The sequence below is a fragment of the Urocampus carinirostris genome, chromosome 19 (genome assembly GCF_059441175.1).
Source record: "Urocampus carinirostris isolate Australia breed hairy pipefish chromosome 19, RoL_Ucar_1.0, whole genome shotgun sequence".
NCBI lineage: Eukaryota > Metazoa > Chordata > Actinopteri > Syngnathiformes > Syngnathidae > Urocampus > Urocampus carinirostris.
Genome location: NC_142367.1, coordinates 2,951,971 through 2,970,066, shown reverse-complemented (window position 1 = coordinate 2,970,066; position 18,096 = coordinate 2,951,971). Strand labels below are relative to the sequence as shown.

General features: G+C 41.8%; 1 protein-coding gene across 2 annotated transcripts in view; it reads left to right on the top strand.

Moving 5' to 3' along the window:
• Positions 1–18,096, top strand: part of LOC148346898 (adenosine kinase-like) — a 288,745-nt gene that overhangs the window by 204,623 nt on the left and 66,026 nt on the right. The window lies entirely within an intron of this gene.

The window sequence follows — 18,096 nt, the reverse complement described above, 5'->3', positions numbered from 1 at the left end:
ACATAACGGTGTCCATATGTGCCCTTGGCACCAGGACACCATAGGCCGTAGTCCGATGATCGACTTTGTCGTCGTTTCGTCGGACCTGCGGCCGCATGTTCTAGATACTCTGGTGAAGAGAGTCAAGTCAAGTCATCTTTATTTGTATAGCCCTAAATCACGAAGGGTCTCAAAGGGCTTCACAGATTAGTACACAGACTATTTTTCAGCCGACGAGAAGAGTAGGTTATTCATATGCTATGGAGTAGGAGTGAGTTTTAAGTTTAGATTTAAACATTTCCACTGAGGTTGCAGATCGGATCTCAGGGAGAAGAGCATTCCACAGCACCGGTGCCCGGATGGAGAATGCTCTCGAACCAGCAGAACACTTCTTTGCTCTTGGGATCACCAGAAGACCGGCACTCTCAGATCGTAGGCTTCGGACCGGGACATAGGGGCAAATCAGATCTGAAAGATAAGAGGGAGCAAGTCCATGTATGATTTTGTACAATACTAAGAGAACCTTGAAGTCACATCTATGGCTAACTGGGGAGCCAATGCAGGTTAGCCAAAATCGGTGTTATGTGATCGTACTTTTTTGTCCTAGTTAAAAGCCTCGCTGCGGCATTTTGTACCAGCTGAATAGACTTGACTCTAGACTTCGGGAGACCAGAGAGTAGTGCATTACAGTAATCGAGACGGGAGGTAACAAACGTATGAATTATAATTCCCGCATCCGACTGAGACAGTATTGAACGGATTTTAGCAATGTTACGAAGATGGAAGAAAGCGGTTCTAGTAATTTTCTTTACATGCATTTCAAAGGATAGATCAGGGTCAAATATGACACCTAAATTTTTGTGTGATGTGACATTTGTCAATGTTCACTGCAGTTTTTGAGAATAAGTCATGGCATTTAGATGGACCAATGACTAACATTTCGGTCTTTTCAGAGTTAAGACGCAAGAAATTGAGTGACATCCACTCTTTTATCTCAATGAGGCAGGCCTCCAAATTTCCACAGTTTAGTGTGGGAGATTCCTCCAACGGAAGATATAGTTGAGTGTCGTCTGCGTAGCAGTGGAAGCTGATATTGTACTTGCGAATAATATCACCTAATGGAAGCATGTAAATGCTGAAAAGAAGGGGGCCAAGCACTAAATCCTGCGGAACACCGCAGGTAACATTAAAGGGCTCAGATGTCATTTCACCATATTTAACACAGTGCGTCCTATCTGAGAGGTAGGATCTGAACCACGAGAGGACGGTTCCTGAGAGACCAATCCATTTTTCCAACCGTTCTAGTAGGAAATTGTGGTGAACTGTGTCAAAAGCAGCACTAAGATCCAGCAGCAGCAAAAGTGATGAAGCGCCAGAATCCATTGCCAGTAGGAGATCATTTGTTAACTTGATCAGAGCTGTCTCAGTAGAGTGGTTAGCCCTGAATCCTGATTGCATGGATTCAAAAAGGTTATTCTCGGATATGAAAACATTCAGCTGCTGTGCCACTACTTTTTCAAGTACTTTAGAGAGGAAAGGTAGACACAGGTCTATAATTACTTAAGATTTCTGGATCAAGGTTGGGTCGTTTCAGTGTGGGTTTAATAACGGCGGATTTAAAAGCTGCTGGAACTACCCCTGAGGAGAGTGATATGTTTATAATATTTAGAACTGAAGGTCCAAGGACGCCAAAAAGACTTTTAATAAGTGAACCTGGGAGCGGGTCGAACTGGCAAGTTGTCGGTTTGGCCGCATTCACCACCTGTTTGAGATCATCAAGTGACAGTTCACTAATACCGGACAATTTCCCAGGACAGCCACCCTGTCGTGCATCTCATTTCAGCCCTTTAATATGTGTGGTATTAATAATTTCTTTAGCAATTTCTTCCTGTATGCATTGAATCTTCTTAGTAAAGAAGACCATTAAGTCATGAGCAGAGTGCGTCGAACTGTCAACTGATCACCACCTGGTGGTGAGTAGGCTCCGATGGTGGGGGAAGATGCTAGTCCAACCCGGCAGACCCAAGCGTGTTGTGGGGGTCTGTTGGGAACGACTGGCAGAATCTCCTGTCAGAAGAAGTTTCAATTCATACTTCAGGCAGAACTTTGCCCATGTCCCGAGGGAGGTGGGGACATGTTCCGCGCCTCCATTGTCGAGATGGCTGATCAGAGCTGTGGCCGTAAGGTAGTCTGTGCCTGCCGCGGCGGCAACCCTCAGACCCGTTGGTGGTCACCAGCGGTGAGGGATGCTATCAAGCCGACAAGAGATCTGGCCTTCCTGGCCTGTGGGACTCTGGAAGCAGCTGGCAGGTATTGGCTGGCCAAGCGGAATGCTGCTTCGGTGGTTGCCGAGGCAAAAACTTGGGCATGGGAGGAGTTTGGCGAGGCCATGGAAGCTGACTTCCGAACGGCTTCGAGGAAATTCTGGTCCACCATTCGGCGTCTTAGGGGTGAAGCGGTATGCCATTGACACTGTTTATAGTGGCAATGGGGCACTGCTGACCTCGACCCGGGACGTTGTGAATCAGTGGGCAGAGTACTTCGAAGACCTCCTCAATCCCACCGACACGTCTTCCTCTGGGGAAGCAGAGCTAGGGGACTCTGAGTTGGGCTTTCGGATCTCTGGGGTTGAAGTCACCGAGGAGGTCAAAAAGATCCTTTGTGACAGGGCCCCGGGGGGACGATGAGATCCCCCTAGATTCATTAAGGCCCTGGATGTTGTGGGCGTGTCATGGTTGACACGCCTCTGCAACATCGAATGGACATCGGGGACAGTGCCTCTGGACTGGCAGACTGGGGTGGTGGTTCCCCTCTTTAAGAAGGGGGACTGGAGAGTGTGTTCCAACTACAGGGGAATCACTCTTCTCAGCCTCCCTGGTAAGGTCTATTCAGGGGTACTGGGGAGGAGAGTCCGCGAGGAGGTCAAATCTCGGATTCAGGAGGAACAGTGTGCTTTTTGTCCCGGCCATGCAACACTGGACCAGCTCTATACCCTCTGCAGGGTCCTTGAGGGTGCATGGGAGTTTGCCCATGTGTTTTGTGGACTTGGAGAAGGCATTCGACCGTGTTCCTCGGGAGGGCCTGTGGGGGGTGTTTCTGGTGCCAGAGTCTGGTCCGCATTGCCGGCAGTAAGTCTGATTTGTTCCCGGTGAGCGTTGGACTCCGCCAGGGCTGCCCTTTATCACCTATTCTGTTTATAACTTTTATGGACAGAATTTCTAGGCGCAGCCTTGGTGGGGATGGACTCCGGTTTGGGGGCCTTAGCATTACGTCACTGCTTTTTGGTGATGACGTGGTGCTGTTGGCTTCCTCAGGCCGTGATTTTCAGCTCTCGCTGGAGCGACTCGCGGCCGTGATGAGGAGCAGCACCTCTAAGACCGAGAGCATGGTACCCAGCCGGAAAAGGGTGGCATGCTCCCTCCGTTTCGGGGTTTAGATATTGCCCCCACGTGGAGGAGTTCAAGTATCTTCGGGTTTTGTTCACGAGTGAGGGTAGGATGGAATAGGAAATCGACAGATGGGTCGGTGCAGCGTCTGCCGTCATTCGGACCCTGTACCGGTCCGTCGTGGTCAAGAGGGAGCTGAGCCGAAAGGCAAAGCTCTTGAGCTACCGGTCGATATACGTTCCTACCCTCACCTATGGTCGAGAGCTTTAGGTTATGACCGGAAGAACACGATCCCGAATACAAGTGGCCGAAATGAGTTTCCTCCGCAGGGTGTCTGGGTTTTCCCTTAGATATAAGGTGAGAAGCTCAGTCATCCGAAAGGGACCCTGTGTAGAGCCAGTGCTCCTCCGCATTGAGAGGAGCCAGTTGAGGTGGCTCGGGCATTTGATAAGGACTATGTCCCTCGGCTGGCCTGGGAACGCCTCGGGATCCCGTCGGTTGAGCTGGAGGAGGTGGCTGGGGATAGGGACGTCTGGGCTTCCCTTTTAAGGCTGCTGCCCCCGCGACCCGACCCCGGGTAAGTGGAAGACGATGGATGGATGGGTGGATGGATTTTCAGTTGTTCTACACAAGGGGTCAGCAACCCAAAATGTTGAAAAAGCCATATGGTACTAAAAATGCAAAAAACTAGTTTGCCTTATGAGCCTTTATTGTGAATACAACACACGTTGTATGTATCTATATTAACTAGATTGACCTTTTTAACAAAAGGAATAAGTTGGATGCAGTGCATAGTGCTGAGATTGATGGATCACGTGACTACCCTGTTGTAGGATACCGCCTCAAGTTAAACGTCTTTGCAGTAATGATGTATTACAGTATGTTTAATTGCTCTGACAACATTTAAAAGACTCATCAAATGCACTGGCGTAGGCTGGGATCAAATTAATTTTCTTGAGGCTGTTTGGTGATGTTGCTTGCTATTTTTAAATGGTCCTTTCGTTCACTGTTTTAACAGAGTGAGGCATATCTTTTACTGGCTGTATTATTTCAGTTTTGTTCTTGAAGTCTGCCAATAGGTGTTCTAATCTTGAGGAATCACTCCCTCATGTAGTCCGGATTTTTAAACAGTTTCTCCTGCTTTATGGTCTCCTGGTTTGCCACAAAACTTGCTTCACTATTGTAGTTTGGAGATGTAATCCTCTTCTAAAATCTATTTTTGCACTCAACTTATTTGTCCAGAAGTGATGCATCACACTTTTCCTCTCACTTCCAACTGGATATGCAGCAAACATGGCATGCTTTTCCTAGAAAATTTGTTCCACATTATTTCCTTGTAAGAACTTCTCTCTATTGAGCAAACATTGAAGCCATCCATCTTCACTGGCAATGAGTGAAAAAATTCAGTCCAACAAATTTTGAGTTGTCTGTTCTCTGTTAAATTTCTTAATTTTCTCTTCATGTTGGAAAACAGCCACCTGCCTGGCTTGTGACACTTCCCCTTTAGAATTGGCAGAGCTTAAGCTTTTCAGATCTCGAAACAAAACAATGGAAAGAGAAAAACGAAAAAAAAAAAAACAGAAGTTTATTGTAGCTGGTGAACTCGTACCAGCTCCTAGCTTAAATGGAATATTTATTCTACACATTTTTACAGCATTGAGAAATGTTAAAAGTGCCTGTGTCATGGGTATCTTTAAAAAAAGTATATTAAAACTAAAATATATATTCCTCCTTGATTTATTTTTTCGAAAAGAGCCAGGAAGCCATGTATCTCCTGAGCCGCAGGTTACCAACTACCGCACTACACCATACAGCAAAAACTAGTGGTCAAATAATGCAACGCAATGTCCCTTTAAAAGCAGCTTCCCGTAGTTTGAGGTGTCCTTAAAAAGTTTTAAATAAAATATTATCTGTTCTTATCAAGTATGCATGAACAAAACTCAAAACTGAGTTCAAGTAACGGGTACCAGTCACCAATGACTGGTAAGCATACAGACTTTTATATGCTTTTAGATCAACACTGGCTTACTGTGCACGGGGATACTCCATTTACAATAGTGATACAGGTGGTGTGGACTTAATTAAGATTAGGTGTTTTGTTAAGATGTGTGAATGTGTCAGAAGGAGGACTGTATCGCTGCTAGCTATCATTGCTAATGCTATCCTCAGTTTCTCTAAATTGTGCTTTTTGTTCTTTCCGACAAGGTGAGCCACCACATCCGACATCCATCGTTTGTCTAGTCATTTACTATTGTGTTGAATAGTATAGATTTTTAGTTGTCTACCATTTACTGCCCTCGTCCACTGTTTACAACAGGCGACTTCCGTCCGTCATGGTGTCGTCACGTTGTGCAAAGAGTCCAAATTCCGAGTGCGACTTACATGTTTTTTGTCTTTTTAATTATGCATTTTTTGGCTTGTGTGACTCTAACTCCGGAGAGTCTTATAGTCCCAAAAATACATGTTTTTCTTTTCTTACTGTTGAAACTTAAAGGGTATACGTTGGGATTTATGACAACTTATACACCTGTCATGCAATAACCCAACTCTAATATACTCATTGTTCTTTCCAAACCCCTACACAAAAACAACTATCGATTAGGTTTTTTTTCTAATGGCAGCGGTTAATGCAGCCCACGACGCGAAAAATTATTACCGGTGATTAAATTTGCAGCAATTTACTAACGTGCTCTCTTGAGCGTAGGTGATAAAAGACCACACAAAAGAAGGGCAGTGGGAATGTAACTATTATGCCTGGGTTTGCATTGCGGTATTTAAGGGAAACGGAACGACCATTATGGATTTAATCTACCCATCTGATTGGGCTTTACTTTGGGCCTTGTTAATGTCCACATGACATATCTATATATGTGCTGTTTTGGGGATACACAGTAAAGTAGATCTACTCATCAAACAAAACAATTACAATTTGTAAACGGTTAAAACCCAGAATTCAGGTGTCCATCTGTTGCCGTTTTGTGCCATTTCGGTTCCCTGCTGGCAATCGTGTAACAGGTTTCTTTCAATCACCGTATGTTCCGGACGATACGGCAAACCTAAAAACTGCAAATTGGACAGAAATGTGAAAGTAGGCCTTATGTACCGTAAAATATGATTGGGAATCTATTGGGAATGCATACAGTATTTATACATGTGTATTAGGCTCTGATATGCCTTTTACCACCAGAGGGGCAAAACCTGGGTTTGAACTGGGCACAGGTGTGTCCAAACACTACACACCTGTGCCCAATTATCATAAACCCTTTATAAAGACATTTTAAACATCAGATGCAATCGGGTCATTCTGTTAGGTTTTTGAGGGTGGACCCATGTGGGTGAGGCAGGAACTGGAGACGACAGCGATGAAAATGAGATGGCTAATGGTCCCCGCTCATCTCCGCGGAAACAGGAATCAAGGGTGCAGCCGAGGGGCTTTATTGCCGCCAGGATAGGAAACCAAGGTGCGGCTATAAGCCTTCCTCTAGCTTGAAAACCAGAAAAAAACTATCAGTTTCCATAGATTGTGTTCTTAGAATGGACACCATCCTTTTTAGGTTGAGTGACATCTAGTGTTAGAGGTGGGATGCATAGTTTCAGGTTCTCTTTAAAGTACGTGTTAACAATGCCCAGTTGAGTTCAAAGAGCCTTTATTTTAACCATGCCTATCTGCTTTTGTCTTCCTTGTCTCCTTTTATCAGCCATGTCTTGGCCACCAAACACATTATGCTTGAGGAAAGGCGAGAGGTGGAGAGCAATTTCATGTGCGTGCTCAAGTTTTTCCTTTTACTCTAGAATGAAAGTGGTGAAAGTAAGAAATGGACTGTACAAATTCAGTCCAAACTTTGGTGGTCGCGCCACCAAAGCAACTTGATAAAGACTGCAACGATGATTTCAGCCAGAAGATGGCATCAGCAAGTAGAATATTTTGAAGTTGGGGACACCATTTTTAAACCTTAGAGGTTTTATTTTAAGTTATAGTTTGTTTTATGCTTTTTGTTTTGTCTGTTTTTTACATTTGGAGCACTTACAATAAGATTATTGTACCAATTTTCATTGCCTATAATACTTTATATACACTTAAAGGAAAGTTCCACAAGTGCTGCAGTCTTATCTCTTTATTGTATTGAGGAACAAATAGGTGGGCAGATATAACAAAAATGAGCAAGTATGCTTAACTGTTTTCCTAAAAAGAAGCCTTGGTCAGTTGGTGCTGTTTTATTAAGTCCCTTTCAAAGCGCTGCTCAAAGGAAAGCAAACCTGCCCACACTCAGATAGAGGCTGCTTTCAAATCCAAAATACGGCGACTAGTTTTCAAACTGATCACAAAGTGTAGCGAAAAAAATGAGAGTCCACTTTTAATTGGAGCTCTCTTTCTCAGTAGCGAGTCATGAGCCAGGAGAACGCCGACCTTCCCCTTGACGTACAGCCATGGCGCGAGATGAGTCATTGCTCTGACTGGCTGGGATAATTTGATAAATGGAAAGGTGTAAGAAACAAATGAGAAAACCTGTTATAGTGGGTTTTGTCCAGAGACCAAAAATGAAACAAAGAAAAAACTACCGTAAATTCCGGACTATAAGCTGCTACTTTTTTCCCAAATGTTCAGCCCTGCGGCTTATTCAGTGAAGCGGCCAATTTATAGAATTTTTCTAACGGCCACCAGCGGCGCTAGAGTATAAAAGGTAAGATTAAGACCAGTAGAATATGGGCGCCAAGAAAGACTGCAACCCCCAAGTTTAAGCATACATTGTCTGTAAAGTTAATGTACGTTCCTGATAATGAGGAAGACGCCCTTGATGGCGATAGTTATGAGCAGGAAGTCGAGGACGATTTTCCGTGAATTTCACAATTACGGGATGCTTTTTTTAACAGGCACGTTTAACACATTGCGAGCGTGAACCTACTAGCGTGTTGGTACCTTTAAAAGGCACGGTTTGGGATTAAAGTTATATTATTATTATTAAAGCTTTGAAAACTCTCTCGTTGTACCGTCTTTCTTCGTAAATATGTGTAACCATGTATTATATGTATTTGCAACTGTATATTTTTGTAATGTATTTATTTTAGAGATTTATTCTGTTATGTGTTCTACGGACGAATCAAAAAGAAGGGGCAGAGCACACGCGGGCTGATGGGAATTGGGGTAAAGCTGAGTTACCGGTAGATCTGTCTGTTGTCGCAGCGGACAATAGTGGATATATATTTTTCCCACCCTTAACTTTGGAAATATACATTTTGTTTCCTTGGATTACTTTCAACGGGACCCGTACTTTACAGGTCTGCATCATACCTTAATTACGGGTATCATTTTCTATTTATGATGCCTGTGACCCTAGAATTGTGTACTATCTATGCAGTCAGTGACACAATCACAAGTTTTAATGCGGGCACAAGTGGCTTATACATGGGTGCGGCTTGTGTAAGAACAAAAGTAGCAGATCACCTAAAAAAAGGTGGGTGCGGCTTATAATCAGGTGCGCTCTATAGTCTGGAATTTACAGTAATGATATTTCATGTTACCGATGAGGAAAACGTAATGCTGCATAGAGTTCTCTCAGTTTGAGCATATCAGACTCTCTGTGATTATCACACAAGGTGAGGTTGTTATTAGAATTTTGCAAGACTTTGAGATTGAAATATTCTTTTAACTTTCTCGTCTAAAGCTAAGCATCAATTAAGATCAGTGGTTCCCAACAGTAAAAGTACAATCTTTTGTGATTGTTCAGTCTTTTAAATTTTAGTCAGTACAGGACATCGAGGCTTGTTTGAATTATTTTGTTGTACCTTATTGTCTGTGTTTACGACAACTGTTTTTTTTTTCAATGAATAAGTTATTAAAATGTATTACAATGCTAAAAATTGATTATTATATTAGATTTACAATTAGAAGCGGATTCATTGTCTTTGATATCAATGTTGTGAAAACTCTGTATGCAACAAGGTTTGACATGGCACTCCAGGGTCAACTCAAGTCTTGTTTTTTTGTATAGCCCTTAATCACAAATAGTGCCAAAGGGCTGCACAGATCAAACACTATTGCAAACTATTATTACAGATTATTATGACACCGTCCCCTCATCTAAAACCTACATGAGGGCAAATAATACACATATTATCTACATAAAATATAGCTTATTCATATGCTATAGAGTAGAAGTGTGTTTTAAGCTTAGATTTAAACATTTCCACTGAGGTTGCAGATCGAATCTCAGGGGGAAGAGCATTCCACAGCACCGAGGCCTGGATGGAGAACGCTCTCGAACTTGTGGATCTCTTCTTGGCTCTTGGGATCACTAGTAGACCAGCGTTCTCAGAGCAAAGGCTCCGGACCGGAACATAGGGGGAAATTAAATCTGAAATATATGAGGGAGCAAGTCCATGTATTATTTTGTATAATACCAACAGAACCTTAAAATTACATCTCAAGCTAACAGTGAGCCAATGCAGGTTAGCTAAAATCGAGGTAATGTAATCAAACTTTCTCGTCTTAGTTAAAAGCCTCGCTGCAGTATTTTGTACCACCTGAAGGCTCTTGATTTTGGACTTCGGGAGACCGTAGAGTAGTGCATTACAGTAATCGAGACGGGAAGTAACAAACGCGTCAATTATAATCTCCGCATCTGACTGAGACAGCATAGGAGGAATTTTAGCAATGTTTCGAAGATGGAAGAAAGCTGTCCTAGTAATATTCTTCACGTGTTTTAGAAAGGACAGATAGGGGTCAAATATTATACCAAAATTTTTAACTGAGTCACTCTGGGTGATCTTACATTTGTCAATGTTCAGAGCAGTTTTTGAAAACAAGTCACAGCATGGACCAATAACTAACATTTCAGTCTTTTCAGAGTTAAGGCGCAAGAAGTTGAGTGCCATCCACTCTTTTATCTCAGTGAGGCAGGCCTCCAAATTTCCACAATTTAGTGTGGCAGATTCCTCCATCGGAAGATATAGTTGAGTGTCATCTGCGTAGCAATGGAAACTGATATCATACTTGCGAATAATATCACCTACTGGAAGCATGTAAATGCTGAAAACAAGGGGGCCAAGTACTGAACCCTGCAGAACACCACAGGTAACAATAAAGGGATCAGATGTCATTTCACCATATTTAACACAGTGCGTCCTATCCGAGAGGTAGGATCCAAACCATAAGAGGACGGTTCCTGAGAGACCAATCCATTTTTCCAACCGTTCTAGTAAGACATTATGCTCCACAGTGTCAAAAGAAGCATTAAGGTCCAGCAGCAGCAAGAGTGATGAAGCGCCGGAGTCCATTGCCAGTAGAAGATCCGTTTGAAATTCCTCGAGTCAGAACCAAGTCTAGCGTGTTTCCATGTGATAAGAGAGACTTTAAAGGGAAAAGGGATAAAAGACTACCAGGGAGAATAGGCCCAAAAAATAATAATTATAACAAAGTGCCTAGAAAAACTGGCCTAAGTTATAATAATAGTTTTGTGGGACCTGTAGCACCTACCAGAGGATAGCAGGTCAGAGAGGTGGTGGGAATTGTCTTTTATAAAATTAATGGCTCTATTTCGGTATCACAGGTCTTCTAGACTGGGCATGGTTAGTCGATGATCTTTTAGGCTGTGTTGATTACTCTCCGTATATTTTTCTTGTACGCTGTTGTGCTCCGGGCATGCCATACGGTGAGGCCGTATGCCATTAAGAAGTGTTCTATATTTTGATTTTGTGTTTTGAGCTTTAAGTTGAAAAATATAGTGAGATAGTACTACTTCTGGGTAAAACTACTTCTGGGTTTCCGTGTCACTTCCTGCTCTTTGTTCTAAGTCTTCATCTTTAGCTAACACATATGCTGACAAGACAAGTGCATGTTCTAATGGTAAATGGTCTGCATTTATATAGCACTTTTCAAGTCAATGAAGACCTCCCAAAGCGCATTGCTATGTGCTTCACACCTACCCATTCACACACACACTCACACACCAATAGCGGCCATGCAGCCATGCAAGGCGCCTACCTGCTTATTGGGGGCATTAGGGATTCCTGAGCTGTCTCCATCCGTGTTGAAGGATTAATAAGGCAATGCAATAAGTTTCTACAAGTATTACATGATGTTAAATAACCATATCTTGCAATAGTTCAGATGGATGTAAAGTTTATGAACTTATTTGCACATGGTCTCAAAGCATTGTATTGTACTTTGCAATTTTCACCATTCTGAGAATGAAGTAAAGCTACAGTTACACCTTCACTGTGGTCATAGTCCTTCTTTGATTGTTTAGCTCGGTGTCATATTGATGACACTACAATGCCAATTTAATTAATGTTGACTGCTGCAGACATAATCCCCAAAAGAGTGTCTTAATTGCAGCACAAATTCTTACTTTTCTGTACTAGTTATTAACTTGCTCAAGCTACCAAGATCGTACTCCATAGTGACAGCGGGAATCTCGTTCAGACATTCATGCATGTCACTAATTAGATAAGGAGGGATTTGTTAAAATGATTGGAAGGCAAGATGTATGCCCATTAAAGTTGGCAGCAGAGAATTTATTAGGGCACTCACTCTCAAAGCTTTAAGTTCCCTGGACATTCAAAAAAATGAGCAAAGCCATCAAGATCACCACTAAAGCAGCTGACATAGCATCGAGATGGCGCTAGATCTGGAGAGAACCATGGGGACAGGCAAATGCCATCTGAACACAAGTCGCTGGGTTGATTGGATCTGGAGAGGAGAACTATGCAAGTTGCGAGGTTGATGCCTGCTGCTAGGTCATCTAGGCAAAGGTGTATAACTTTATGAACCCAGTAAACATTACTGATGGTATGTTCAGGTGCACCAGTAGATGTATTATAGAATTACAGTACTTGACAGAAATCTTATTGCATCATCACCCGCAGCGTGGCCTTGCAATGCTTTGTTTTAATTACACAGTTGGATTCCTGGCTCCGCACCAGTTCTACGCTAGATACCAGGCGCTGGCTGAGGCAACCTGTATGGAAAGCGCTACCAAACAGGGCGGGGAACCCCGCCTTGTCGATGCGCTATATTAAATGAGATCCATATTAATCTGCCATACACTGATATGGATGATTGTAGTTACTCAACTGATCACTGGAAGCTATGCAAAGATACATTTAGTGTCTGACATACCTCCTACCAACAGAAGGCCCCAGGCGGGGTTTGAACTGGGCTCAGGTGTCTCCAATTATCCCACACCTTTTCCCAATTATGCAGAACCCTTTAAAAGGAGATTGTGAACAGTACATGCTGTTGCGTTATTGTGTCATTTTCACTTCCACCGCCACGTTTGTTTGTTTTTGTTTCTGGTTTTCTTTGTTACTTTACTGCTTGCATTTTCCATTACAGTCTTTGATGATTGTTTTCTGTTTGGACTTAGTCAGATTTGAAAATGGCATTTGCTTTCTGACTTCTTGTTCAGTTGTTACTTTGGTCCTTGTTTTGTTGTTATTTGCAATTCCTTGTTTTGAGGACCCCTGTCTCCCCCACATGGGTCCATCATCCTCCAACAGATACTCACCAATGGCATGTTTTATGGCAAAGATAAAATTGGGAAATTTCTCTGGCGCAGTTGCTGAATATTAGATTAAGATGTTTCAAAACCTCAAAGTAAGATTCCTTCACATAGCAAAACTTTTACTCGAATGAAAAACTCGGGTTGGAAAATGACATTTTGTGATGTTGCTGAAGCAAGTGTTTTACCTCGCGGACATTGCGAGATACCCCTATAGTTCTAATTACCAGCGCTCAGGGTTTGGCCGCTTGCTCCTGCAATCCTCTTATCCTCACGAAGTTGGCGAGTGCACAGTCCTTTGTCTTCTGGTGATTGTGTGCCGGGTATTTGGCAGCCACGTCCTGAGGCTTTGCCGTCATTTCCTGTGCTCGGGAGTTAGCTGGCAAGCCTTCAAGAGCACAATCAACAAGGCGCCATCTCCCTGATAATTCATCAAGTACAAAAACTTGTTTTTGGAACTTGAGGCGGGTAAATAGTCCATCTAGTGAATAAACATACTGCTATGCTCTGCCCACACTCAATGACGAATTGGTGATTCTGTTTGTTGCAACATTTCATTTCCCCATCTTTCTCTTGCCCTGGTTTTTCTTTAAAATCTGCAAAATGCACATGAAAGTACTAAACTTATTCACTTTACGTGATTGTAATCATTTAACCCCAAATAGAATTTATATTTAAATATTATTTTGTATTTTAGATATGTTTTTCATGACACACATGCACAATTTTATAGTATCCGCATTGCAATGTAAGTTTCTCAAGTTGTTGAGGCCATACAATTAGCAAATCTTTTTTTTATCTATCATAATTTGATAAACTACCCTAAACTTAATTTCATTATGCAATTAAATGTTAGGAATTTATACATTTACTTCATATTTTGTTCAAATTCTACGTGTACCATTAGTAATTATCCACAGAATGGGCTCAATTGCCAACCAAAAATACTACAATTCCATTGAAGCCATGTACAGGAAGTGACATAATTTGATTTGGGTGGGAGTTCAACTGTCGAAAAAGAGGTTAGCCTCAACTTTTACCCTCTCCCTTTTTATTTTATTTTGAATGTTATGCTCGTATGAAGCACTCTTAAAGTTCTACCCTGTTATGGTAAATTATGGAAAATGTCAGGACCAGAACAGAGACAGAGGACCCACTTGCATTACATTTCTGTTTTATTAAAAGAAAGTAAAGGATTGCACCCACGATCCAGTGAGCACTAGTCGCGGGAAGCAGGTCTCTCTAAATGCGGAAGTGGGACTTCCTTGGCGAGTGATGGCGGTGTCGGGAATGGAAAAACGTGTCAGTAGCCGGGACAGGAGAGCAAAAAACGTGGTCGGGATCAGAAACGAGTCGAAAGCCAGGAGAGGAGAGTAGACGTGGTCAGGATATAAAAACGGGTCGAAGCCGGGGAACAGACGAGAGCAAAAACAGGTGTGAGTCTGGGTCATAAAAAGCTTGCCTAGAGTAAACTGACAACAGGTGACGGATAAACGTGGGTTTGAATAGTGACAAGGAGCCAATCAGAGTCCGAGGCAGTTGGCGCCAAAGGAGCGGGCACAGGTGCATCACATAGGTAGTCATGACAGAAAATGTTAATTGAGTACAATTAAAAAAAAAAAAAAAAAAACATTAGCTTTAGTTATTGAAGTTTAGTTATGATGTTGAAAGTTGGCTAGCTAAAATTTGATCAGCCAAAGAAGCTACAGCTAGATTAGCTTACAAAATGCTACGCTGTTAGGAACCTAAAAGGATGGAGTAGGGCAGGGGTGTCCAACCATTCAGCGACTAAAAGTCAATTTTTCGTCTGGCTTACTACAAAGCGCCACATCATAGTTGTCGACGGGGCGAGTCGATTGTTTTTTTTTTCCTTTGTTACTAAAAAGCCACATTATACACATGGTACACATAAACGTAATCTTTTAATCATGTATGTACGCATACACATATCTTTTCTCGGCTAGATCTGATGAAAATAACCACAACAACATGATAACATCAATAATTTTGAACAGTTAACATTGTGAGCACTGTTCTCCACACAGAAACTTTTAGTTCAAGCATAACATCTTTCTCTTACTTTTGCTGCTTAGATACTTCTAGCAAAACTAGTTTGAAAATGTGTTAACTCTCCCTTTTCAATATTCGCCTTAAACAGCTTTAGTTTATTAACAAATGCAAACACTTCGCACCAGGTCAGTCAGCATTATTACCGTATTTTCCGCACTATAAGGCGCACCTAAAAGTCTTAATTTTTTTTCAAAAGCTGACCATGCGCCTTATAATACAGTGCGCCTTATATATGGATCAATATTAAGTCGCAAAGTCTTGCAACTAATGCAAGCAGCCGCCAACTAGATTTTCCCCCGAACGCGAAGTATTCCGCAGTGTATGCTGGGATTTATATACCGGCGTTTCATTGGCTAACCAATGTGTCAATCATCATTTGAATCGATCACTATTGGCTAAAGTTATTCGGGGGTAAAGGGGGCGGATCCTTTTTATCATTTACAGGCTCGCATAGGCTAAAGGGGCAAAACAAAGCCTGCAATTGGCCGAAAAAGATGAATGTGAATAGCAAGTTTGGTTGTCTACGGCATGGAGGAAACATGTTTTACCATTCAATATTTGTAAATATTTTACTCTCCTGCATTTACTACACTCATGGATATAAGAGGACCATGGTTGCACATTATTATTGAACGCAACGACTTCGGTGAGCTACTACGGCGATATATTTTTCCAGTATCTTGTTTCAGAGTGATTTAGATGTTTCTGTGATGGGTCTTTTTTTAAATTAAACTCAATTCCAAATGTTTATTGTCATATGCACAGTAAAGTTGCGAGCGAAAAAGAAAATAGAAACTAAGGAATGGTTGGCATTTCTTGAATCCCAAGACTTTAACCTTCCGAACGATGCATTTGAGTGACATTCTACGGACACCGCATCCGCACGTGTCTACGACACGTATTTGCCTCTTTGCAAGCTTTCGGAATGTTAAGGGGATAATAAGTTTGACTGAACTATCTTACTGTTTTGTCGACGTTCCCATTTTAGCGCCTTATAATCCGGTGCACCTTATGTATGGAAGATATAGGACCAAAAACTATTTTTTGGGGTGCGCCCTATAACCCGGTGCGCCTTATAGTGCAGAAAATACGGTAACTTCTGTTCAGCTGGCATACAATGTTGACTAAGAATGCCAGATCCACAATCTAATTGAGGTCTGAGGGCTTGGGATAGTCCTTGTCCCTCTCTTCAATGAACAGTTTCACTGCATCCAAAAGCTCTAAGAAGCGAGAGAGTACCTGGCTTTTTGATTGACACCTCACAGTGCAGTGCAGCGGCAGGTCACCTGGAAGGCCTTGGTCCAGTTCAGCGAAGAGATTCCTGAATTGCCTGTGGTTTAGCTCATGTGTGCAGATGATGTTTACGATTTCCATCACAGGTTTCATGACGTTGTCAAAATTTAGTGATTTAGACATGAGTTGCTTCCTGTGGATGATGCAGTGGAAATCCCCAAATTCTGGAAATGTTTGATGTGCTTTGCACAGCCCCAAAAGCCCGTTCATGGATCCGATCATGGCTGGCGCTCCATCCGTAGCTATTGCAGTTAGTTAGTGTGGCTATATTTGGTTTTGCAAACACAGCCATCATTGCTTTTTTCACATCTATGCCACGGGTTGTCTTTTAATGGCACAATATCAAGGAGTTCTTATTTGATCGCACATTGATTTGACACAGACCGCGCAAATATTGCCAACTGAGGCTTGTCTTGTATGTTACAGCTCTCATTCAATACCACACTAAAATATTCACATGTTTGAAGGTCAGTGTGTAACTGTGATTCAACAGCTGCATTAATATCGGAAATTCTTCGTTCCATACTGTGGTGAGACAGTTGAACATGCTCTGTTTTAGTTTGTTGTCTCCAGGAGCAATGATTTCAAAGGCGTTAATGAGGCATTTTTTAATGAATTCCCATTCGTTGTATGGCTTTTTACCCCGTGCTATGTTCCAAGTTTACTGATACGATGCAAGTGTTATGGTCTCCGAGTGTTTCATATTTATTTATTTTTTTAAATGCAACTGTTTTTCTGCCTTGCTTTTCATAGTTAACAACTCTCACGAAGTTCAGTCCCTCTTGGAAATTCCTGTTTGATGTTCGGGTGTAGTGAGCTGAAGTGACGCTGAAGATTTGTAGCTTTGAAATGTGTTAATGCTGCGCCACTTATAAGGCAGATAGGCTTGCCATTACGATCAATGAAAAAATATAAACTCTCCCACTCTGGCAAAAACGTCCTGGTTTCTTCTTCATATTTTCGTTTGTCTGTACTTTTTTTTACCTTCCATTTCAAGAGGTAATTTCACGTAAATTGACTACAATACATTTTGTCAAGCAAATATTTTCGCGTCGCTCGTTTGACGTCACTCAAACAGGCTTACATTGTCGGTGTGCCATATAGCTGTAGGGAAGGCAAATGATAGCGCCGGCTAAACATTTTTGAAGCATGTCTTGTTACAGCTCCTAAAGAGCCGCATTAAACTAGTTTAAGAGCCGCATGTTGGCCGTCCATGTAGTAGGGACTTAATAGGGGGGAAAATTAGGTTGGGAGTGATGATAATAATCACGATGTTCTAAATTATTTATATAGTAATCATATTATTTACTTCATATAGTGTAGATGTATGTGTTTATGTACAAAACATTTTTTTTTAATTTGTTGGTAAAATGATTCCATGTTTGAGACACTGTTTAAGAAAACAAGCTATAATTGTAATTGTATCCATCCCTGAGCTTGACCACTATGTATCTCTTACTGTTAAACATATTAGTGTTGTAATAAAATATTAAAAACATGAAACAGAATGGGGTTTATTTCTTTTCTTTTTTTCCTTTAATAAACATGACACAAAAATATTGCTGGAAACAAAGAATCACCCATATATTTATTTCTTCGCTATTGATCTGTTGAGTGCAAGTAAGACCGTCTACCTTGAAAGCGCCCTGGGAATGTCAGTAAATATCATTTGCAAACAAGAAATTGATGACTTTCACTGTCTTCTAAGAAAATGTCTTTCAGCTGACGGGACGCTAACCAAAAGTGGGTCATAGACTTATTTTCAGTGGGTCATTAGCCTTTGCCTTGGCAAAATAATGCTAAGAAAAGAAAAAAGGGTCAGTTACACTCCTTGATGGTGATAATGCCCCTGCAAATGCGAGTTGACA